Here is a 27,617-nt window from a genome sequence, read left to right as displayed (position 1 = left end):
CAACCAACCATACAAACAAAACTTAAATACAAAAATAACCACATAAAAATTATAGCTTCAATTAAGTCTTCCAAAATATGTCATGAAAAAAAGAACCCACCAACTATATATATATATATATATATATATATACACACGTATACACACACACATATATAATAAACATTAAGGTTGGGCACTTTAAAGGATTTCTGTTTCAGGAATTTGTCTTGCTTAGAAGAATAAGCAGGAATACACAAGGTGATGCACATACACAACATGATCATGACTGGCACAGCAATAAAGAAATCCTCCTGGCACGAGAACCCTGTGTTGTGTTGTTAACTCATGACAACCACCTTCATGGCAGAAAATGGTTTCCTAATATCTTTTCTAAATCTTCCCTTGCGTAGCTTTGTGCAGTCCCCACCTGTTCTGTCATCGATTCCCAGGGAGAAGTGACCTCTCCACTTCCCCTCCTCAGGGAGTTGCAGAGAGCAACAAAGTGATCTCTTTTCCTCCTTTTTTCCAGACTAAACAGTTCAAACGTCCTCAGCCTTTCCTCACAGGACATGCCTTCTAGCCCTTTTACCAGCTGGGCTGTCTTGTCTTCCCTAAGCTTATATGTCTAAATTACACTCCTACAAATGGCAAGATCTAGGACTATTTTGGGGGGCAAAAATAAAACCCTTGATTTCTGACAGAAATAGAACTGAGAACAAATAAAGCAACATGCCCCAGCAATCCTTCCAAAATGTTATGGGAATTATTTACTCAGGAATAGGCATCTGCTTACAATCTATCCACGATCAGATCTCTCGCTATGTACGTGTTATTTGAATTAAAAATATGCTTATCTGCATTGAATAGTTATAATCTGAACATTTAGAAAAAAACTGTTACTGAAGCCATGTATTGTAATGCAGATTTGTTATTTGGCAGCATGGCATTATCGCTATATATATTATATATATATAGCAATATAATATATATATTGCTATATATATTATATATATATAACAGTATATATTATATATATATACTGTTATACTGATGTTATATGCTTTAGAAATTGACTTCTAGGTTTCCTCTTTGTTTCATTGCTTAGACCATTGTTTACTAAGTAGGGATATTAATAATGGTGATAATTTTTATCTTCCTAGTAATTTCATTGATATAAAATTACGGCAATGAAAATAGATAATAATTAAAATATTTTTATTCATTTTAGGTCTTTATTGTGGTTGTCATGTGGTCCTCTTTTCAAATTGCCATTCACTTTCCCATGAGAGCTGTGGTATTTCATGCGATTCTGTGAGTTCATCAACACTTCAGATGGAAGGAAGTAAACTGTGTTTATCTTAATGATCGTTAATATCTATGATTCAGTACAGTAGGTCATACTAAGGATTAGCTTACAAAGAAAAAGTAACTGCATTATATAGAAACTGAACAGTTATTCTGCACCAAATTACCTTCTTGGTTTTACTCACCATCAGGCACAGTGGAAAAGCAGAATGTAACACATGTTCAGTTCCAACACATAGACACAAACTTCAGTACAGTGATAAATTAACATAGACTTTCATTGCTTTTTCACATTTCTTAACTGATTTTCTAGTGTATTTGTAGACAGTACATTGAAATATTGCAAAAGCAGTTCTCTCACAAATTTTCTATAGCAGATACCTACAAATTTACAATATAATTTAAAGAGACCTATAGAGATTAAGATTTCAGAGGATGAAAGCCTTTCAAGAAAAATGCAAGAAGTCTTAAAACAGCAGCACTAAATAATAAATTTTCTTATATACTGTAGGGATGTTTTAGACATAGCCTGCTTTTAAAGAAGATTTAGTCTTAATGCCCTTAATTTGGATAAACTAAAGAAATACTCACTAGATGTTTTTACTGTCACACAATGTTTAGGGCACATACATTTTGTCTAACTTCTGTATATAGAAGAGATACCTACATATTAAAAAAATGCATTTAATAGAACTCTGGAGATTGAGACTTTAGAGAATAAAAACCTTCAAAGCTAACTGCAAGAAGTAATAAAACAACAGCATTAAATGAACTAGGGAATACGTGGGAAAAAGTAATTTCTCAACTTTATTTCCTTATGGTGTCAGAACACACCTTAAAAATGCTAATAATGTTCTAAACATCTTATCAATTTCTAAAAGAAAAAATGACTTCCTAAAAAAAATCCTAAAACTATTTTCAGCCCTTAAGTTCTTTTTGATGACAATTCTTTCCTTATTTTTTTAAAATTAAGTTCAATTAGGCTATCATTTGGGGGAATTATATTTGGTATCAATAAGTAATTTTTCAGTAAGCTTTAGCTATCCCTTAAAATAGATAAACATATGGTTAAGTACTTAAATCCATACATTATATGGATACTTAAATCCATATAATTCAATAGAAGTATAACTATACTACTTAACCACCTTGATCTGGCTGACAATGGCCTCATAATATGACTGATCATGGTCATCTCAAGGATATGCATGCCTTGACAAGCATAGAAATATTTTGCTGTTCTCCCACCTCCATAACAGAATCCACATTGATGAGACTGCAAGAATTTTCTTCATTTCATTGCAGGTAGTTTTGGTTGCAGCACATATCCATAGTCCAATCCTCCTGAGTTAAATTGCTATTTAAAAAATAATAATAATAAAATAAACAAAGTCATTAACTGCCACATTCTCTACATAAATCTGGAGCCTGATGTCAAATTATTTCAGTATGCCATAGCACAGCAATCTATTTCAAGACAAAGTAAAAAAGGTGATAATTTATTCCTTAAAATAGTGCGTTCTTTCCTCAAAACTGTTAGAAGGGAAGGTGTGGTTTTTTGGGTTTTTTTGTTCTTTGGTTTTTGTTTGTTTGTTTTTCTGAAAACGACAACAGATAATTTTGATAGGATATCCTTTCATTTAGATTTCTAATCTGGCCAGAGAAGATCTAACAGTCTGAAGATAGTTCATTTTAGTTCTGAGCTCTGGTTAGTCACAGTGCCTTCATTTTTTTTTCATGCTTACAGTGACAGCACAGCCAGTCTTTGAGTATAAAATCATATAATTTCAGTAAAACAAAATTTTCAAGCACACTCTTTATTTTCATTACTTGCTTTAGTTTTCATAATTAATCACTGATTTTTAGGACAGGAAAATGATCAGCTTAATTTATTTTATTTTTTCTCCACTGCCCCCCCTCCCGCCCCCCCCCCCCGCACTGATCAATAAAATCAATAAATAAATAATAAATAATGCCGCAAATAAACACATTCAAAGGCTACAATTCTGGTCCTGAATAAAAGCCTTCTGTCTTGCATGAACCATTCATCTTGGAGTTCTAGGCAACAAAAACCTTAAACCAAATTCACCCCAAACCTACCTTGTATACTATAAAATCTCTTGGAAAGTTGACAAAGTTTAGATCCTAGAAAAAGAACATATCAGGACTCCCATTAAGATCTTCAGGAGAGAGCAAACTGAGTCACCCACATACCATCGAAGGGACAAAGACTAACAAATGCATTCTGCTTATCAGTCTTTTGATAGAGGACAAATAATAAAACATTCCATATCATTCTTAGTCATATCTCCACGTGGCAACTGAAGGTGTTTATACTCACTTGGGGGGAACAGAAATAAGAGTTATTCTATTTTATTCCATCTCATCTCCAGATTTACATTAATCAACATTTTCTTTGGTGCAGTGGTTGCCATGGTGAAACTGCTACCTAAGTCCCTGATGTTATTCCCTTCCCTTTCTTTTCCCCCTTCCTCTCCTGTATGTATATATATATGTATGATATATATATATATATATATGTATGTATCTTTGGAAGTAGAAGAAAAAAAAGAAAAAAACAAGAAAAAAGTTTTGGGTAAATTCTGACAATGCAAGCTGCCATATGCTGTAGATTCTGGAACTACTCCTGTGTAACCGTGAAAGACAGAAAATACCACCTGTCACACATATTGCTACTTATGGGTCATTCTATGTTATTATTACTATTACTGTTTTTGTTTGATTGGTTTTGGTTGTTTTGGGGTATTTTTTAAAAAGTCTCCTTTCCACAAATAAGCCAAAATTAAAATTCAGTGTGCAATTAAAACTGTCACACAGAGTACCTAACTGAAAGTCTTAAGTACAGAAGTTAGCAGTAATACAGGCAGACTGGTCACAAAAGAATACATTTCATTTCATTTAACTTAATATGACTTTGACTAGTACAGTGACTTGATGTGCTTTAGATAAATTGCCTCCTGTTTAAGCCATATTCATTTCATTTCCCAAAATGTGAATTGCTACATCTTTTTCTGAGACCATATCATTTTAAAATTATTTAGAATGAAGTTTACACATGTACCACAAGATTAATATCTAATACAATGGTAAAACAATTTAAATGTGTTCTATTCTCTCTAGCTTACTCCTACTTGGACCAGTCTAAAGCAGATGAGAAAGACAGAAGACTTTACATGATGCCTGACTGTGCTCAGTTCTGCAAGCTTACAGGCCTACGTTATGATTAGCTTATCAGAATGTCATTACTGATTTACCTACCTTTTGCCAAGTGCCTGAAAAAACTATAGATAATTACGAAACCGATGTTCAGATCTTACCTGTGCATCTGTGTGTAGATGAGTCAAAAGTCCTTTTGTCTTGAATGTAATGCAATATGTGTGTTACTGGACTTGAAAACAGAGTTTTAAATATCATAGTTACACAGAGATGTCAATGACATAACTTTATTCGTTATGGCACTTTTAAATGATATTGTTATTTTTAATGACTTATCATAATTGTAGTATCTCACTAGTCTGAAAATAAATTGGACAAGAAAATCCAAAAAGAAATTATCAAATTGAAATGAAAATGAATTTCACAACTGTGTTTTACTGAGTATTTTGAAGAAAAAATGAAATTTTCTTTGATTGAGGACTACATAGAAATGTACATAGAAATGTTAAAGGTTAATGGAGCTAGTCTGAACAGATGCTAAAAATGTTTTGAATTGATTTAGCAAGCTTTGTGTGAAAGCAGATACTGAATGTTCATAAACCTTGATCTTCCAGACAAATAGTGGTACTAATAACCTTCAGACGGAGGAGCAAAATCAAACAGTCTGTAACTACTTAACAGGTTTCACTGATGCAAGTTCTTCAATGGTGTATTAAAACTGTATGAGATTTCAAGAAATTTCCTGACTAAATAAATCAAGTAAAAAAGTAATGCTTTAAAATTTTGATCAAGAAACTTTGAAAAACAGCTCGTCCAATATTTTTTCTATACTGTTCAAATGGTAATGCTCCCATTTTAAATCATCTAAGAATTGTACCATTACTTCATTTACAGATTTCCCTTTGAAATAGCAGTGTGAAGAAAAGGACAATCTAAAAGATTTTTAAAGGACAGATATACTTGGGATAAAATTCAAACTTTATGATTTTAATTAGAAATTTGTTAAAAGTCAGTATGCTGTCTTACAGTAAAGAGAAATTACAGCAACCATTTTATTTGCACAGAATGCTGTAAATGTGTACATTTCCTTAAGCAGAAAGCCTGAGAAAATATTACCTGCTCCCAGTTTGGACATTTTTTAAATTTTATTTCTTTGTTTATCTCCATCCTTCATAAATCTTCAGCATCTCTCCTATTCTGTTTGCATTCAACTTTAAACTCATATTTCTCTTAGTTATGTTTTCCCCTTGGCTTAGTCAGGAAAGTTTGACACTGAAATTCATTTCAATCATTTTAAATGTATGCTGTTCCAGGTACTGAAGCAGAATGGAAAGAAATATAACATTTGAATTAACATCGGGAATAACTATTAAACTCAGCAAAGTACTTGTAACAATGCAACAGAAAAATTCCAAGCAGCAGTCTAGAGGAAATTGTCATTTCAAGCAGAAAACTTTACTTACTGATGGAAGGATGTAATGCTACAATGCGGGTGATAAAGGTGGCATTACGTGCGATAATTTTACAGCTAAGAGACATATTTTTAAATAAATCATCTTTGAAGCATGTATTATTCTTTCTTTCTGCTTATTTTCCTCTTTCTTCTATGTTATGTTTTTCACTACATACCTTCATTTAAATCTGCAAGGAGAACAGAGCATTCTTTTTAACAGCGGGTAACATACACTGGAAAAGCAAATATAGGTTGAGTGGTGGCATAAGACAAAGAAAACAAATCAAACATTTGTACTCATCATCACTTTGGATAACTGTTACTTCTGGAAAAAAAAAAAAAAAAAAATCGATTAAATCTTTAGTGGAAGGACTCTTTTCTTATCAACATACAGGAACCTGTAATTCCTCAGCATACTTTCACTATCAAAAATACAGTTAAATACGGCAGCATATTTAAAAGCACTTATTGTTTCTGCTTAGGAGAAAACTGATTATGTTTATAGAGTTGAGGGAGAATCTTCCAAATCACAGTCTATGATTGTTCTTAAAAATAGAATTAAAATGACATAGTAGCAGCATGATATAAAACTTAATGATAGTCTTGCATGACATTTGCTGTACATTTTTGAGCTTCATTTTCTCCCCTTATTTCAAACCCTACTTACTAGTTTTATTATTGTTATAATAAAAATCTTCCAAGTATCATAGAGTAGCCTAATATTGTGCAGAATTGCAAATAGTAGTCCTATTTTAATGGTAACAATTTTACTGTTCCCTGAATATTAAATTTTGTCTAATTGCAAGGAACAAAAGCCTAGGCAGGCAAGCTAAAAACCAGTGTACTATGCTAAATCAGTTAGAGAGGTGAAAATATATTTCCTGAAATCCTCACTGCGTGAACCATATTCACAGAAAAAATATAACTATTTTTATTTTAATTTTTCTTTTTTCCAAATCAAGTGTAGTACTTCAAATTTAGATTTCATTAACTAGATCTAACTGATCTAGAAAGAAGCAGAAAATGGACAAGTAAAAATGACCTACTCCAAGTAATTTCTATTTAATCCACTTTCTTTGCTTCATATAAAGTGTTCAAATCTATAAATATTATTAATTAACACTGGGATGTGATCTGTATTTCATACTAGAGTATGAAAATAACACTACATTTTTCAAAGCTTAAAATTCTGCAGAAAGTCTATAATGCCACAGGTCAGAACAGAACCTTTGTCTGTTTATCTATGAAGGAGAGTGATAGGAATCAGCTCACAACAAATAAGAGCAGAGAACAACCACACTCTAAAAAATCATTCCCTAGAGGAAAATATATATATATATATATAAAAGACCAAAAGCAAGAACAACAGATAAAAGAAAAGACATTATTTCAAAAATTAAGTCTTCCCAAAATGAAAATAAAGTCAAAACTAACAAATAAAACAGACAAACAAACAAAAAAGGACTGTGCAATATTATGAATGAATACATTAAATGAAAATGATACCAGCCACACACAGATGATGCGAAGGGCAATAGGCCCCCTTTTTATTCAAAGCCTGGTTGATGGTTTAGACAGCAGTCACAGGTTAGCCTGCTTCCCCAGCTCTACCACAATGGCGCTCACATTGTTTGCTATTGGCCATTTCCTCTCTTTTGCCTTCAGGGAATTAGAGCACTATGACTCCTATACAGACACTAAACATCACTCAGGGTAGAAGAAAAAATGATGAATATTCCCTATTTTTATTTTTTTTTTTTAACCTTCTTTACTGTTTTCTTTTGCCTTATTATTTATTGCTTAGTACTGAAGTCATCCAGCCAAATAGGATTTTGATGTACAAAATACAAAACATATTGCTTGGACAGATTTATAATTTCTACTAGTTTTGGAGAATGATTCATTCCACAAAAATGGATCCATTAAAACACACTCCTGAGACCCCTTGGTTGTTATCACTGAACTGTATCTTAACATACAATGAAATATAGCCCTATGAAAAGATGTTTGGGTTTGGTTTTTTTGCTGATGTGATTCCCATCTACAAGAAGGGCCATAGAGAGAATCCAGGAAACTACAAGCCTGTCAGCCTGACCTTAGTACCAGGGAAAGTTATGGAACAAATCATCTTGGGTGAGATCACACAGCATGTGCCTGGCATCCAGGGGATCAGGCCCAGCCAGCACAGGTTCATGAATGGCAGGTCACACTTGACCAACCTCATCTCCTTCTATGACTGGGTGACCAGGCTGGTAGATGAGGAAAACGCAGTTGATGTAGTCTGCCTAGACTTCAGTGAATGCTGTAGGGATTTATTTCTAGAGATAAACAGAACAAAAAAAATACAAGTATGCCCCTTCCCCAAAAATAAAACTCAAAAAACCTATCAGAATGTAGTTTTTGAATTGAAATCAAGATTATTGTTCTGCATCTATACAGTACTAGTAATTTATCTATTACTGAGTGCTTGTTTGTTGAGATGACTGTTCTTTCATTAGCTTGCTTTGCTTTGTTTTGTATTCAGTGTTGAGCTTTTGATCTTTATAAAATGCGAGCTTTTAAAGTGCTCACACCATCAATAGATATTGCTATTGACTGCTTTTATGTAACTGGCTAAACTGTGAGAACAGAAGCTGCAAGAGCACAAAACAAGAGCTGAAAACTATGAAAGGCTCATTGAAAGGGAACTACATTTACTAAGATATGCCAAATAGAGTGAGAAATGGATACAAATGTAACAGCAAGCCAAGAAATAAAAGAGCACAGAGTTAATGAATCATTACAGAAATAGTTCAGTCTTACCTTGATTGGCTGATATATCTTCTTGAAATTATATCCAATATGAAGTAGAATTTCAGTGCTAGTTTATGCAGAAACAAGATCAAGCTCTTTTTAGCCAGAAGATGAGGTGGATTTGTATCATTTAACTGCCAACATTTTATTAATAAAACTATTTCCCAGTGCTTCAAAAACCAGTCCTTGTTCATGACCTGATATCTTTTTTAATGAAATATTAGTGCAATAGGGAAATTAAATAAAAATAAATATAAAAATGATTATCCACTAGGAAGCAGTATTTTAATATATACTAGAGAAATGCTCTTGCTCCCTGTGACTCCAACTCTTTCCAAACAATTTCTATGCTCCCACATGCGTTTAGGAATTTGAAGAAGAGGTTGGATCCAGCAGAACAATCTGGAGAGGGAGGATGAGTGGCAACTCATGTCTCCTTGGAACTGCTGAGCAAAATAGAGGTGAAAACGTCTAGAAAACTGGCAAGAGAGACCTGAAGCTGCAGCTCAGACAGGGGTTAAGAGACAGCAGAGGGGATGAGCCCAGCAGAAAGACCACAGAAAAAAATGAAAAGAACTTCACTGGGGCAGGCGGAAAATGAAGAAATCTTACTGATGTAGAAAAAGTAACAAGTAGATTGAATGCAAACATAGAACTTAGGTTGTCTACATGGACACAATAGGCAGCTGGAGAATATTGTGCTAATCTTTTTTTTGTTTGTTTTTAAATTGATTTCCAAAATTAATTGTGTTAATTTGAACCTTAAGCCTTTTGGTCTCTGGAGGGAGTTTCTTTAAGAAGTTAAAAAAATACATTTATTCTGCTGCAGTAGCTAAATCATTATCACATTTATATATATATATATATATATATATATATATATATATATACATACACATGGATAAAGAAAAAGGCTACTGCTATGACAGTATGCGCACAAAAGATTAAAAAAAAAAAGGGGGGGGGGTGTATTGTGACCACCTTATGACAAAGACACTAACAGAATGTTTCTGTAAGTGGAAAAGTTTCGGGCAAAACAACTTTACCTTCAAGTTTCATGAAAGAAGGGGGCTAAACTCAATCCTCTCTGCTCAATTTTTTGTCTTGTTCATATTATTACCATGTTGGATGAAACAGCAATTGCAATGTTTTCTTACTCTTTATGTTGAAAATATAACAATGCTGTTAGCAATTTCACTGTCCAGCAAGTATTTTTTGCAAATATCACTGACTTAAGTCCCATAAGACTAGTCCATTTAATAACACACTAATAGGTTTCAAGTTCTTGAACAGACGCACTTTCTTAAGATTTTTATGTGACGTTATTTTCCAGTTTGCTAACCTCGCTTTCTTTCTTGTTGACTGATTTCTATTATTTCATCTGCTACAATAACTTCATGTCGTTTTCAATGAAGTCTTCAAACCCCAATCATACCTGTCTCACATATATTTCTTTTCCCTACAGTAAAATTCATTTTTATCCATCAATTTTCTGCGACATTCCTTCATCCTCTTGTCTTCTACAACAAACGTTGTATCATTTTTACGTTTCCTGTGTAAACAGAAATAATTTAGATTTTTGTTTTAACATCAAAACTTAAACCGATTATCAGAAAATCACTTACTACTGTGCACATTCAAATCCCTGTTTTCAGTCTGCTCTAATATCACTTTTTTTTTTTTTTCTCTCTCTCTTAAAAAATTAAAATGTGTATGACAACTGAAATCCCTGTCACTTCTTGTTAGAGAATTCAGGAAAATACTATCTCCTTTTTCTTATTTTTTGAAGAAGTAATTTCTTTTTCACTTTGAACTTTTGACCTGCGTAGAAAACTATCTCCCTGTTTGCTTCATTATTTCTTTAAAAGTTTTCAGGAAAAGTCTATTGTAAACTCAAAATCTTTTTCTTTTTTTTTTTTTTTTTTTTTCCAGTTAAGCGATATAGCTCAGCAGCTGCTTGATATTCTACATTGCCCTGTGTCTGTGGAAATGAAAAACTTCCACTAACTCTGTAAAGTAAAACTTCCCCAAAAAACTTCCCAACACAGATTGTTTGCTTCACCTTTTCCCTCTAAGAAGAAGTATACCTAGAGATTTATTCCTTTTGAAAAGGTTGTATTAAGATTAGATTATTGCTTTCTTGTTGATGAGTTGTTGGAAATATTACCAATTACCATCACTGCACTCAGGAATCTCACCTTTGTTTTGTTAGGAAACAAAAAGGAGTTTGTGTTGTGCTATACTATAGATTTTCTACATAAACACATGGCACAAGCCAAAACATTACGTGTATTCTCTAATTTTCTTGTTCCTATAATAATATAACCCTAGTCCAATGGATACGTGTTTACTCAAAGAAAGTAAGAAGAAAGAAAGAAAGCTTTCATTCTGAGTGACCTTTTACACTGATATCTCTACTTTCATATTTAGAGTCTGTTGCCGTGACTCGGAAACCCCCAATTTCCCAGGTTCTTGCGAAACCTCTGCCAGAGCCAAAAGACCACCGTGACTCATCAAGAAACGTGGCAAAATGGCGTTTATTAGGAGTAATCAATACCTTATATACCTTACTACTTCGTCTACGCCCCCTAGGGTACACGTTTGAAATGCGCGCCAATGTACCTTACAGGGTTTGAGACGGAAGAGGCTGGATTACTATCACCGTCACATCCCGAAAAAGCCCCGCTACCGCCTATATGCTTGTACTACAAGGTTCAGCCTCGTTAGCATCTACAACAGAGTCACATGTAATGTTTTTCATTTCTAGATTAAACTTTTGGGTTTATGCTCTAGATTACAAATGTGCATGGATATAAAAAAAGGTCATTCATTTACTTATCTTCATCAGTAATAAGGATTGCTTCTAGACAGAAAAAAAAGTTTTTTTGTGTGTGTGTTTTGTTTTTTCTAGTATTTGAGTACTACATACCATTACGGAAGTCACTTTGGATTTCTACAAAATATGAATATGCTTAAAGCTGTAAGATGAAGATCTGTAAGCAAGGTACATCAGCAAGGCCCAATTGAACACACACATCAACAGAGATCACAGTATCACAGTATCGTGCGAGTTGGAAGGGACCTTAGAGATCATCGAGTCCAACTCCCGGGTTTCGAGCCCTCTGTGTAGCAAAGCGGCACTTCTACCCCCTGCGCCACAGGGGGGATTCAAACCCCGGGCCACCGGTATTGCAAGCAGCAATTCTACCACTGCACCACCGGGGCACATATATATGTTTACATTAATGACGCTGAACCAGACTCTATGTCTGATTTAAAGTCTTAGGAAGAAAGACATTTTGTCAATTCAGGTTCACATCTGAACCTAAATCTGAAGGAATCAGTATTCAAACATCATCCTGTACAAGACAACAATGTGAAATTCAAGTTATTTGAGATATCACTGTATGAAAGAATTTAAGATGGAAATCATACACTAAGATGGAAAAAAAATATACTTTTATGCATTAATCTGGAGAACCAAGAGCTAAGCTTTAGAGAAGGAGGGAAAAAAGCAGAAAACTCCTTCATGTATGGACTAGCGGCTAAGAAATGTGTCTTTGGAAATTCCAAGCCATGAATAATGATTAATCATTTTGCATTCCACCTTCAGGTATTTTTAGCTGCTTTAACAAAGACAGACAATTGCTGCCTTTTGTACTGAGCAGTGCAAGAAGATAAAAATTATGAAAGCATTCTGAAATTCATATTTTCTAGAAATCATAAGATGTCCTGGGTTGAAAAGGACCACAATGATCAACTAGTTTCAACCCCTCTTCCATGAGCAAGGCCGCCAACCATGAGACCAGGCTGCCCAAAGCCTCATCCATCCTGGCCTTAAATGCCTCCACAGATGGGGCATCCACAACCTCCTTGGGCATCCTCTCCCAATATGTCAGCACCCTGAGTGAAAAACTACATCCTAATATCTAACCTTAATCTCCCCTGTCTCAGTTTAAAACTGAGCCTATCGCTATCACCTGGCCCTATCACTATCCATCCTATTAAACAGCTGAATCTAGCCTCTAAAGGGGCTCTGGAAATCAAAATTCCAATGGCTTCAGTGTAAATGAGGACAAGTTATACAACCAGGAAAATTTCACGATCCTTGAAAATATTCTGATATTTATTGTTTACTTTAAAATATCCACTAATAAATTCAAGGCATTCCCTTTGAAACCTGAATGAATGGTCTTTCTCTCAAGACCCTTTCTATTAGTCATGAACTCTAAATTGACATACAAATTGATCCATGATATAAAACTAATACAAATAGCTATTTAACAGAAAAAATAAGGCCTTTTAACACTTGCAATAAAAGTAACAATTAACTTTTTATGTTGAATAGCTGGAAAATAAATTTCTTAGATTTTAATATAAAGGGGCATATCTCAACAGTGATAGAATATATGGCAAAGTAACTTACCCATGTGTAGCTCTACAACTCTCACCAAAGAACTGTTAGCAGCTGAAAAAGAATAACAACAAAAAATAACAACATTAAGTCAATTTATGAAATTAGGTTTTGAAATATTAAAAACAAAGGCATATATACCTTGGTTACAATGGAAACTGAAAAGGAATGGCTTAGGGCAATAACAAACTGCTACTGAAAGATGGAAATGTTTCACTAAGAATGTGAAAGGAGGACATAAGCTGGTCTGGAAAAGTAGGAACAGTGAGAAGTTTAGCAAATAAAAATAATGGTCAAACGAAAAACATAACAAACAAAAATAAAAACCACATTATGATAGTGTGAACAAAGTAGGTGAAATAATCTCTCAAGGAAAGCAAAAATTATATAATTATCTTCATTTAAATAAATGTTCTTAAAGCATTAGAATATATACTGAGCCCCCTACTCCTTCAGCAGCTATGATTCTACACCAGTAAAATATATCAAACTTAGTGATAATATCAAAGACTATGAGAGTAGAATAGGTAGCTGGAAGAGAGAAAGAGAGAATAGTACACTACAATAAATTATTATTTTCTCATATCTATGGCTATTATACCTTAGATATCAACTACATCTATCAGAGAGTTTTCTAGCAAGACTAAGTTTCCAATATTTCAGGTGGACTAAAAGCAAAATTTTAAAAATAAAAAAATATTTTTTTTATGACTAGTATAGCAAATTTGAACACTACTAGGTAAATGCAATGAGAGTGCTTTCTACTTATTTTTAAAATGGCATAGAACAGTACACATATCCAATATTAATTCCCAGAAAAGACACCATACTCATATGAAACCAGCCACACCTCACACTACACACATTTGGGCAAATCACTGCCATGGAGATTGATTTTTTTATACATATATTTTTTTAACTCTCATAATATTAGTAAGAAATTAAATAAATATACTAGTAACATAAAGAATAAATTAGATTTAATTTTATTACTAAGGTTTTACTTCTGCTGCTAAGTGTGTGCTTTCCCTAAAGTAAAAATAAGTATATATGCATATTGTTCAGCTTGCAGATCCCTTGAAAGAGAAACATTTACTAAAAACAGTGCAAAATGATGTATCTGTTTTACTGGCCAACCACTAGTGGAGGAAGGAATTTTATCAATAGGTAAAAACAGGGAAAATAAAAGAAAAGGAGAAAGAAATCAACAATGAAAATAATATCAATGTTTTAAAATTTCTCATAATTTTTTTCATTAATTTTTTATATAAAAAATATTTTCAAGTCTTATGCCACCCTTTACGTCTGAATCAGTTAGATATATTTTCTTTATTGTTTTGCTGCACTAAGTTTCTATGATAACCTCAATAGACCCAAACAAAAGCATGTACTCACCTCCAGGTGATACAAGTTAGTAGGCCATTTTCTTCACAAAAGATATTTTCCTACGCAAAGTAAAACCCCAAAGCTATCTCTAGCCTCATTTAATCTTTTCAATACCTTGATAACCTGCCCTGCAGTATGAAAGAGAATGCTTTCGTCTGCAATTCTTCATGGCAACGGAATTGCACCTCAGACTTGTGCTGTAAGACATGACACTATAACATATGAAACATGAATTATTAAAAAAGTAAAGGAATCCTGAAACAGAATGTCTTTTCCAGAGGCAAAACTTCAGTCTGGGTTTTCAGGCTGGGTAGCTTAATCATCAGATCCAACCAGAACTTGACCTGCAGCAAGATGGTTCAGACCATCTCAGGTCACTTCCTGACAGTCAGAATTTGTACACAGTCCAGCTGCAGTATGAATTTTTCACTGAGAGAGATAACAAAAGAGATAGCTACACATTCATGTTTAATGCCGTCTAATAACTTCCTCTCTTCCCCATGACCCCAACCACGACCAAAGCTAGTGATGCAATAAATAAAAAATACCAATGACTTCTCTAACTTTCATGAGATAAATAAATAAATAAATAAATAAATAAATAAATAGAATCCACTGCCTTCTTCCTAGCCCTCAAAAGACTCCCAGGAGAACTCACAGACCCTGCAGTTTTGAATCACTGAGACTACTAGTTACACTTAAGGGTCTTTAATCCACATAAAATAGCCCTCCATCTAGGGCTGCCTGAGAAGCTGCTCCTGTCCCCATTTGTAGGCTCCACTGGGGTGAGCACTCTCCACTATCCATCTCCCAAGTGTTCTTTGTTCTCGTTATACAATACCGTCAGCAGAGTTGGTCAGAGAAGTGTACTGACTTGCTTACATATCCCTGGTCTCACTTATGCCCCCTTTTTCTCCTTTCCTATGAATTTGTTTCCTTGATCCCTTCTTTTCTGAGCTTTTTTTTCTCTTTGTAAACACTGTATAAATCTTGAACAATCGCCACATTCCCTTGTCCAAATCCAGCATGTTCCTCTTCTCTTCTCTCTGGGCATTTCCAATACATCCTCTCCATTTTTATGTAGTTGTTCCCTTTTGTGGGTGCAACATTCCTGTGCAGAGCCATAGTCTTTTAAACTAGACATGTCATTCATCTGAATGTGACCTTACTTTTGATTTATCATACACAAACTGGTCTATGACAGTATTATTTTTAACAAAACAAACAAAACAAACAAACAAAACCCACTTTAGATTAGTAGTAATTCATACAACAGAAATTAGAAGTATTAAGGAATTTAATCAAAACCCCAAAGCTCAGAGGAAAAAAACAAAACAAACACACACACAAAAAAAAAACTTAAGTAAAATCAAATATGGAGTTTTATGACATTCCTGCCTACTTTTTAGTTTCTTTCTTCCTTTGTCCTGAGAATGATTTTTTTTATACATATACTTTCCTCTATCTTCACCTAAACATAGAGTTGCTGATAACTATTCTACACAGTTTCCATGAACAAGAAAGTAAACAGCACTCCCTTATGAAAACAAAGACCCAAACAAACAAAAGTCCACAAAAACTTGCCTGGTTTGATGGAAGGTTGTGGAAACAAAATAGATCTAGAAATACATTATGCTATTCCTATTCTCTGCAGGATTATATTGGTCTATAACTAATAGTTTGTGCTTTCTAAAATTAATACTTCTGACATATTTGGGCTTTCTTTACACTTAAAGTTAGTAGGATTATTTTGAGATCTTTTACGGTGGAGTGCCCTTAATCCACAAGCAACATGTTTCTGTGAGTCATTTAATCATTGCAAATGATTTTGTGGTCCTAATGGGTAACTAGTTTCACTGAAACGTGCCATGAGTTTTTTTTTCACATTAAACCCAATATGGATGCATTCATACAGCAAGCAGTGTGTTTCTGCCAAGATTCTTCTGTCAGATTCCCACATAGCTTTGGACTTCTGTTTTTCAGTGTGACTGTTCTCTGCTGATATTAAACTTCTATGATTCTATGATTCAATTTGATCACTACTCTCGATACAAGATCACTTCAGGAAGAGAGTCATCAGAAATCCACAGTAACTTGCTTCTGCAACCATATATGCAACCAGATAGCCCAAGAGACTCACATCTTACAGTACTACTCCTGAAGGTACTCTTGCTCCACATTCCTTGTCTCCTTTGCAATCTTCTCAACTGTAAATCATCCCTGTGTTAATACTGGAAATGAAAAACTATATGTGAATTGAATTTACATATCTTATGTAAGTTGCACTCATATCTGTTGTTTCTCTTCTTCTCTTAAGAAAGAGATTTATAATCCTCAGTTGCTGAAACTAGCACATCATTCAATGAATGACAGCTCATATATGTAAGAAGGAAAACTCAATTTAATTAAAAACTTCCTTAAACGTAGATAGAGAAGATAGATATATATGAAAATAAGTGAATGGAAAAGTCATAAAGATCACAGTGCTGATTATCTGGAGGAGATGCAAATATGAGCACAGTGAACTCTTCTAGTAATTTATTACCTGTCACTATCTCCAAACTAAAATATTTAAAGATTCTTTCACAATTAAGGTATGTGCCTCTCTCCAGTAATAACTTTCCAGATAAACGAATATTTGGAATGTTTGCCCTTAATTTTCATCCTTACATTTACAGGGGTTTTTGTTTGTTTGTTTGTTTTTAAAACTTGTTCTTAAATTGGCCCAAAGGTTTTATTTTTAGGTGATGATTAACTGCCTGAAAAAAGTATATGTTCTTATGCTGAAGAGAGCATTCACATAAATGCCACTCTGTGGCTTTGTGAACACTATGTAGAGCAGTGCCATTAGATGCTATCAAATTCTGCCAGCATTTGTTGCCCCAAGTCCTGATGACTATTTCCATCCTTGAAATACAGTTTGCTTCCTTTGCTTCATTCCTCCTGCTTACAGAGGTTACTTCAAAGAAAATGTAAGGGAATGGTCTGCTAAAAGCCAGCCTGCCTTCCCCTGTCTGTACTGCCAAAGACCTACTTTGACTGAACTACAAGAGGTCAGGCGTGTCTGTAGCACTGTCCTTCAGCCCACCCTGAAATGACCCAAACATACACAAGCAAGAGGGATAATGAGTAAAAACAGAGAAAATAGGAAGTAGTAGCATGATATAAAGTTGTATAAAAAAACTGCCCCCCCCCAAAAAAAAAAAAAAAAAAAAAAAAAAAATTAGAGGTATTTGACATGTGCTAAATTGTTTTCTCAAAACATAAGCAATTCCAAAATGACACAAAGTAATATTAATAGAAAATAGGGTAGACACTAATTTCACTAATGTAGATGCATAATGTATGCATCAAATTCTAAATAAGTCCTTTGGGAAAAATCTTACTTCAAATACACTTGTGATAAGAGATATTTAAAACACCCTTAAACCAAGTATATTGCACCGAACATTTTCAGAGGTCAAAATTCCCAGTGAACTTCATCTCAGCTATTAGTAGTGATTACGAATTTTCATGCTGGGTGTTACACTCCAGCCTTTTAAAAATCAGATCACAGGGTGAGGTCAGTCTAGTAACAGCTTGCTCACATAACGTGAGCATGAAGAAAGGAGAACTGGTTTTATTACTGTTGCACAGAACTGCAGTAGGAAATCCAGAACCCTCTCATAAAATTTTGATGTGACATTAAGCAATAAATATATGTAACCACCTATGAAACTAGAATAGCTATTCATTCCTCTCCAGGATTTTTGAAGAGGATTATCTTCAAACTAAGAAACAAAAGACATTTCCGAAAATATTTTTCAGGCAGATGCTAATAATCAACATATGAAAAAGAGATCTTCGATTTGCACTCGTTTTCATTTGTAGTGTCTTTTACTGTTATGTTTTAAATTTACTAATTAACTTAATAGCTGATTTTTTTCTGTTTTTCTTTCCTTTTCTTTTTTAAATCTTATATGTGTTCACTGATAAAAAGTAAAGCATAGAGGCAATCCTCTATTTTGGAAGTTTTAAACGAATCCTACATTCTTAAATACTTGACCTGCACTTCTATTGTTAAACCTTGATTCTCAGGGTTTATTTGTGAATTGTAAATCATTGGTCTTTTCCCTTATGTTTTAGTTTAGCTGCAAGAAATGTGTCTGCTAATAATGGTAACAATGAGTGTTTACAGACTTATCTACCTGCATTAAAGGCACCTCCTAGATAAAATGGTAATCTTAAAGAGGTCAAATCTATTGGGGAAGGAAAAGTTTGTGTGTGCTACTAAACACAGATAGCTGTAAAGCAGTGATAGAACATCTTATATAGACACTGAAACTTCTTGCCTTTGACTGGGGATTAAGAAAAGGTCAGATAGTAAAATAGACTTAGAATCAAGTTTATTTCTGAAACATTCTTTTTTGTTTTGTTTTGTTTTGTTTTTTTTGTTTTGTTTTGTTTTTAAACCAGAAAAACTTCATAGTTGAGAAATAAGGCAGTTTTTTTTTTCTACATGAAGATTAGTCTCTACCTACATGTCTAAAGAGTTGATCAGTTTAAGAGCAGAAATTATGATTACCTTTACAGTATGGTATGATTTGCCTTTCCACTTTTGTTTCCCATTTTGAGCAGTGTTGTTACCTGTTTGACTCCAGACTACTTTCAATCTAAGAAACTCAGAAAAAAAAATGTAAATTATTATTATTGAGAAATGTATGTAGATTACAATGACCATCACTAAGCAACATTTTAAACCAGACTTTCTCTCAGGTATAAATACCTGCAGATCACCAAACAACTTCAAAGTTATTCATAAGTAAGCCTTCATAAACCTTATCCCTTATCCTTATTTGTCTTAATCTAATTATTTTATTTATGGGTGAAACATTCTGAACTTGTTTGACACTAAATATGAACTATATGAAGGTTGTAATTCCCACCATTTTGAAAAAGGTGAATATGAATTAGGAACACCCAAGATTACATAATTCAAATCATGTTGGCTGATCCTAAAAAAGCACACTTTTTTCCTGATCAGTGTATTTAAGTATGGATCCCTAGACTTGCATAAAATTTCCTGTCTATACCAAAATAAAATTAACAAGCATTTCTATAGTTAAGGAACTTGAAGGTTCAACAGACTTGAAATAACCTCCCTAACAAGTCACCAAGACTATTAAATCCTTTCTGAAACAATTAAACTGTTTTAAAACCAGGTAAGATTTATTTTATTTTATTTATTTATTTTGCATCTCTTCTATTCTGTTATACTGTCTTTTCCAAGCTAACTTAATTAGTGGGATGTTTATATCTCTCAGTACTGGTAGCTAGCTTTTCTTACTTGTTTTTCCACTTACTGCTGTTAACTACCACCTTCTTTTTCCACAATGACATATTTATAGGCCACTCTATTTTTGTTTCACTACTCCTAGCCAAACTTATATAGTTTCATTTTATTAAATACATTTCTCATTTCCATGTTTATCTTGAAGGTAGAGATATCTTTTCCTTACACTTAGATCAAATTTAGACTGCTCAATTTTTAAGAAGGATGAAGAAAATTGTACATAATATTTCAGAGTAAGTCTCTCCATAACAAAACAAATTCCTTCTTAAAAAATACTTGTCTGATGCTTCCAAAGGCTTTGCATTTGTGACTTCAAGTAATCTCTGACTAACAAAGAGAATCCGAATTTTTTCTTCACTTCTACCTGTAGCACTTCCATCATGTAACACAAAATGTTGCTAGATTTACATTTTGAACATTGAACTACTGAATTTTGTTCTATAATTGAAAAGCTTAATAAAACTCACATCACATCCTTTTCTGCACTATCAACTTGATTGCATCATCAAATTTCCATTGCCTAGGCATTACGACACATCAATGGAAAGAATTTAGGAGGGTTTGTGCTAATATTTATCCTTGAGTTTCATTACCATCCTTCTAAAAATCCAGCAACTGTCTAACCAACACAATCTCATTAACCATCTTGCATTGCTGTCTTTCTCCATATGGTATTATATCAAATGTTTGGCTGAAATTAAATCTATTGAATTTCCCTGCCTAGACAATCATTCAGTTGTCTTATCTAAGTACAAAGTCAGTTTGACAAAATATAACTTTGATAAACTGATGTACTATTTTCCAATATTTATTTATTTAAAGCAATACTTCAGGTATTTATTCGGAAGTCTTCAGTACTACCGAGAAAAGACTAATCAGCTTGCATGTGCTTTTTTTATAGGCCAGGTACTATATTTTTCTGTCACATAATGTTACACCAGCCTGGCAGGCTCATTACAGATCCCTGCTACTAACCATTGTTTCTCAAGCCAATTGTTTTGAACTTCTGGAATTAAGAACATCCAGTTCATGCACTATTCCTACACACACACTTGTCACTTTTCTCTAAAAAAAACTTTGAATGAGACTGATTCATTTCATCTGGCCCTCGTTCACTGTGTAGTGTACCAGTACCTTTCCGTCCTGTATTTTCATTTATTTCTCCCTTTACTGACTACAGAATTTACTTCACAACCTTTAAACACTCTTCCTTAAACTGTTTGTTGGAAAAACACTTTCCTCAATGCTTAAATGCACTGACATTGATTACTGCAGACAGATGGAGGAATAAGGCAAATTCACTAGCTTAACACATTCTTCCAGTATGCTGGGAAGAAAATCTAAAAACAATTTTTTTTATTATTATTATTATTTTTTTTTTTTTTCATGCTATAGAACTCAGACTTCAATACTATCTTCGTCTCTCATTTCAAAACAGACTGGAAAAGACCTCAAAGATCATCAAGTCCAAACACAGCCTAACCATAGTAACCCAACTCTAACAATCCTCTGCTAAATCATACCTCTGAGCACCACATCCAAACAGCTTTTAAACACATCCAGGGACAGTGACACGACCACCTCCCAGGGGAGACTATTCCAGTGTTTAACTATCCTTTCTGTAAAGAAGTGTTTCCTAACATCCAACCTAAACTTACCTTGGCGCAACTGTAAACCAAAGAAAAACATCTTTTGGCAGTGTACCCTTATGTTATCCAGCATTTTCAATTCTATTTTCATATTATTAATTAGAGTAATCAGGTTAACTTGGGCATTTTTCTTCCTATACAACTTAAGCAAGATAACATGCTCTAGAAGAAAGAATGAATACTCAGTAAATCACATTAATGTACTGAACAAAAGACATTAGAAGTATTACTTTGAATTTAGTATATCTTTTTAAAAGCAAGTCTCATATCTTCTCCTGAAGGAAAGTAAGAAGGTACTTTAGTGATTTAAGACCCAGTATTCAGGGAAGTCAGATCTATTTGCCTACAAAAGCACTGGTGGCAAGGTTGGCCTTATGTATCTTTTCTCATCTTCTACTTTCCTGACCTGCTTTCACAAATGTATACAAGACTATTGAAAATGATGCCACGAGTTTGAAAACTATTATTCTTCTGATCAGAAATAAGTTCTTGTGGTCAGGAAAGATGTTTGGCTATCAAAACAGCTAATAAAACTACAGCATACAACTTTAGCTACTTGAATATTCCTAAATGCTACTACAGGAGTGGCCTGCAGTTATTTGTGCAGCAAATATATAATCTTATTATTGTAAATATCAAAATATTTAATGAATATACTTCATCCACAGTGCTACTTCTAAACATCATGATCTAAATCACAGTACAATTCTAGACTACTAATGTTATCAAGAATCAAATTGTATTTTTCTCTGCTGTTGCTAGATAAAGAACAGAGTATAAACCAAAGAGCTATGTGTGCCCCCAAACAGAAACTGTTATTTATCCCTTTAAAAAGATTGTAGAGAGCATGAACTGAAACAGCAGAGATAGTGACATAACTACAGAAGTAATTGGAAGTCAGCTTCCCTAAAATTGAGGCATAGGAAAAACAACCACGCATAACAGTAGCATCTACATTTTAAATAATAATAGTACCCTAGGCTTGGAAGAAAATGCCACAGTCTATGTGTTTTCTCAAATGTCAGGTGTACACCTTGGAAAGGTATAATGAGCATCTTTCCCAGTCACTGAGGAGGAACAGGAAATGAGTTCTCTCCGGATACTTAAGGGCTCCTTTCAACAACCTATACTCTTAGCCCTTACACTGATGCTGAGCTATGCCTGGCAGAGCTTCAATTTAACATTCATGTCAAGAATGAAAAATTAGCTGACAAGATTTAACTTTTACAGATTGCATTTATAGGTTGTGAATAAGTAATCCAACGTTTTCTTGATTGATTAGAATTTGAAAAATTGCAATATAAAAGTGACAACTTCTTCACAATAATTTCCTTGTTTGGACACTTGTCAGGTAAAGTGACTACTGTGGAAATAATGCAGCATCTCAACACATACCACCTTTGTGTTTAGGCTTCTAATTGTATCACCTTTCAGGCTGAATGGGGCACTGAGCAACCATATCTAGCATATTTAGAAATAGATGTCCATGTTCATTTCAGGAGAGTTGGACTAGATGAGCTTTAAAGTTTCCCCTCAGCTCAAATGAGTCTGTAATTCTTCTATCCCCTTAATATGTATTTACTTCATTCACAATGAATAGGATATATGGTGTGATTTATATACATATATTTTTATAGGTGTATGTATGTATATGTGTGCCTATATATGTGTTTAAAATATGTGTTGTTCTACAGTGATTTCCTGTAGAAGATTTGGAGAACCAAAGCCTCTTTTATCCTTACTCTTGCCATCTTAGTCTCTATTCTGATGAAGCCACAAAAATAAAATGCCAAAAAGCCTTACCTCTGTGTTGTATTATCAAATATATACACTGTTTTTTTGCTGCCAACTCTTCTGCCTTGATTCTGAGATCCAAAATGCTGACAGCTCACATTGGCAAAGCAGCTATTTTCCTCATGCACAGGTAAATGAAGTGTAAAAGGCAGCTAAATAAAAAGACAGTAGTCCACTGTTTTCCTAGTAATTTAGTCATGCAATTATTTAGACCACGTTGCAACCCCTCAATTATTTAGAAGAAGTTTTTCACTGAAACGCAAAGAGTAATAAGAGAATGATAATGCTGAGGATCACACTTTGAAACACAAAGCTGACCTAGTTTACCTATTCAGCTACATGAATGTAGAAATGAGAAATACTTAGAATAAAAACAAATAATGATGTGTTTGTTTATATTTTAATATCAGAATATCGCAGTGTATTTCTCAAACATAAACACTTGCTCCTAACATGCCTTTCAACTTTCAAATGTTAATAAAAATGTTTTCTGTTTTAATCTGTGTATATAAAAATTAACAATACAGACTGGGAGTTTCAGTATTCAAAATTAGTTCCATAACTTAAATTAATAAAATCTTATTTTTTAATGCTTTTGAAAATATGAAGAAAAGAGAAATGATTGAATTCAATATACCTATCTACTGAAGCTTCACTCACCAATAGCCAAACAGATTAAATCTAACGCATTTAAAAAATACAGTGCCAAACTACTGGTCAAGTAGATTGCAGCTCACTGGACAAATATAATTATTTTTTTTTATTATTTTTTTAAAGAAAGGAAAATTAAAATCAGAAGGAGTGCAAGAGTATATTTTTCTCACAAATTCTACCATAGTTGCTGCCAGTCAACTTCTCCATTGAATCGGCTGGCAATCATTCATTTCTCAAGCAGACACCATGCACTTGAATCCAAAAAGCAAGCACAGCACCTTGAAAAACAAGATAACGGTCAAAATGACAAAAACATTCATAGCCATGCTCCTTATAAACAAGACCTCTAGTCAAACACTAATGCCAGATAGTGATTGTTTCAGAAAGAAATAGAGGACTGCCTGAATTCTTTGTCCATGTCTGACTGGAAATGCCAAGTTATTAAAACTGCAATACTATGGTAAATGTAGTTTACTCAGAGTACTACTTTTTTACTTTTTTCAGTCATCATCTGTGACAAAAGTACCAATGCTACCTCTCCTCGGGCTTCAGCAAGATGAAGACATTAGTCTTCAGTCCTTTTTTATAGGTAATCTGTAGAGGTGAACAACATTTACACAGAAATAACCATAAACTGGTGCAATCAGCTATGAAGAAATGCCCCAAAGCTTGGGCAAAGCAGCTATGCAGTTCTCCAATTTAACTGGTTCTGCTGAAGGAGATAGACTGTATTGCTTTTTATTTCTTCATGGAGTTGTGTTTGATATTCCACTGCTTTCTAAATTGTATGAAAGCATGTCTTAAAAAACAACATGTTGTTGACCAGTACTGTGACTAAACGATCACAAATGCTTCTTTCAGTGAAGCAGGCTATACAAGTTCAATACTTCAGAACAAGGTAGATATTTAATAAGTTAAATAAATGCTCATAACTTTGGTGTAAATGGTTAATTGTTTCCTGTTTCAGACACTCATAAATGCATAGAAGATTTTAAACTAAATTCAGAAATAAACCTACACTCCAAAAAAAGCCAACACACTCTCATACAGCACATATCAAGGGAAATTAACACATGACAGAATCTTAGTGGAGAGTAGTTTACTTAGACCTGCAATATTTCCTTATCCATTCTCACTTAGCGTAAACACCAAGGGGACTATATGTGGAATAACTAACACACTGAGAATTTTCATGTAGTTCATGGAACATATCATCATTAATACTCTAAATGCACTTTTTAACAGGTTTCGTAAAACTTGACATTGATATGTATGATATGTATTTGACAGTTGTCTGTAATATGAATCTATATATCTAAATAACTTATAAGTAAATATATGAATGTTTTTGAAGTAGAATGTGATATCTAATGCAATTTTTCTATGCCATACAATAGAACATCCATCACATCCATGAGGGCTTTTCCAAGAAATGATTAAATTTTAAGGATTATGCATTTAGCAGAAAGTGTAGCAAAAAAGGTCCCAGTGGTTAGGATTAGTATGAGAGGGAACTACATGGGTGATTCATAGCGTACAGCAACTTAGTTATGATAAATGTTGGTGTACATCAACCTTTATTACAGTCTAGAAGACATCTGCTATACAGAGGCAGATGTAACTCAGATATACCTCTTTCTCCAGTAGCTGCACACGTGGCAGAACAGTTGGGACCCAGAACACAAATAATTCACAGACAATGCTTAAACTGGTATTTGTTAACTCTCAAGCCTCTAGGAATTCAGAGGAATCTACACAAGTAATTTAGAAACTATTCCAATGAAGAAGTGGTTAAAACTTTCAAATAAAGTTTAGATGTCTAAACTGAAATGAAGAAAATCCTACAAACTTAGGAAATTGAAACAATTTCTCCACAATTGTACATGAAAACAACATATGCATTTATCATAGAAATGTATAGACTGGATTTAACAGAATTTTATCTGTAGTATTGTACACAAGACTGCAGAGATGGAGGTCTGTTAGATTTAGGAGCTAAATTGCTGATTACAGGAATTCACCTTTTTTCATTTAGAACGCAAAAGCAAAAGAAAAGTTGCAATATCAAATACATTTTTGAAAATACATTTCATAAAACTGATTTTTTTCCTCTCATTCTATCTACCATCTACATGGTAGGCCAAAATCAGTTTTGTGGGCTTAGCACAATAAGATGATTTTGCTTTGTTTAAGAGTTACCAAAATGTTTGCTTTAATGAAAACATCCTTTTTTATTGCTGTTCAATTTATCATTTGTTCTCTAAGATAACAAAAGACAATTTGAAGTTGGGGAATTCCCTATTTATAATGTGCAAGAGATACTAACTCAAGTCCCTGAGGGAAAAGTAGACAGTAAACAGAAACACTTCTAATGGACAACTAGAGAGAAGGTAGAGAACATCTTTTCCTAAGATTTCATTTAGTTCATAAAGCACTGTACAGAACTGACAATAAAGCTATTTACTTTCAGGTAAGATGTTCACTGCAGCCATATTTCTCCATTTCAGAGATACTGAAGCAGAGACACAGAGCTAAAATTTTACTGTTGATGGCTTTTCTTTCTTCCTTTTTACTTTTTTGCTAACTTGATGCTTTATTTTCAGCCTCAGTAAACAAAGCTGATGGTTTGCAAAGGAAAAAGACTTTTTGGAAGCTGAGGAAAATAAAAAAATATATATTTTTTTCAGATAACAAATGAAAGAAAACTCTCAAATGCAGTTGTTTGGTTGTGTTTCTTATAAGGACATACCTAGGTAGGTGCACTCTCTTAGCAGCAGCTGATCAGACTAACTGATTTGCAATTCATTGTTTAAAGGAATTGTTACTAGATATAGGGAGCTGCTGATCACATTGGATGTTGAGATAAAAGTTATTATCTCGTCTTTCTAGTATTCTCAAATAGACAAAAACATCTCTCTTAAAATTCCCTCTGTTAGGAATATCTCATACTTGGAAAGACGAGTGGAGCAGCTCTGTACCTATTTCATTTGTCACCCTCCCATATAATCTGAATTAAAGGAAAGGGCAGATCCTGAGGGAGAGCCAAAAAATAATAGCTCTTCTTATTTTGCAAATGAACAGGAAAAAAAAAAAAAAAAAAAGATCAAGGTGCCAAGGTTTAATAGAAGAAAAAGTTTAATTGAGAGAAATGCTAACCTTCTCTCAGCTCTAATAATTTTGAAGGCATTTAGTCCTCCTTTAAATCTTTCTATGCTCTAAAATGTCTGAGTTCAGCATGAATAAGCAGGTGCTGTGGTCTCTCTTTTTATATCAGTTTCATCAAATCTGTACTTCAACAGAAAGCAGAATTTAATAAAATAAAAGAAAGAAGACTTGCTCTTCTTTTCAGTTAGACTAAATGTCAGAATCTTTTCTACTTGAAAAAAAAAATAGAGACTGTTCTAGAAATGTCATCTATGCAGTTTGAGTTCACATAAGGAATGTGAGAAATGTTATACATCATACTTAGATTGACTTGGAATTTTTTTGTTTGTGCTTCTTTTCTTTTTCCTGTGCCATACTGTTGCTCTAACTTTTGGTATTATTCCTGCATCTGACATTACTAAAAACCAAAAACGAACAACAACAATAAACCTATCAAAAACAGGTCTATATGAACAGGGAAACTTCACACAGAATCAGAGAATTCATAGTTACCAGGGTTGGAAAAGGCCACCT

This window comes from Excalfactoria chinensis, chromosome 4, assembly GCF_039878825.1.
Source record: "Excalfactoria chinensis isolate bCotChi1 chromosome 4, bCotChi1.hap2, whole genome shotgun sequence".
NCBI lineage: Eukaryota > Metazoa > Chordata > Aves > Galliformes > Phasianidae > Excalfactoria > Excalfactoria chinensis.
Note: the sequence above shows the minus strand (reverse complement) of the source record.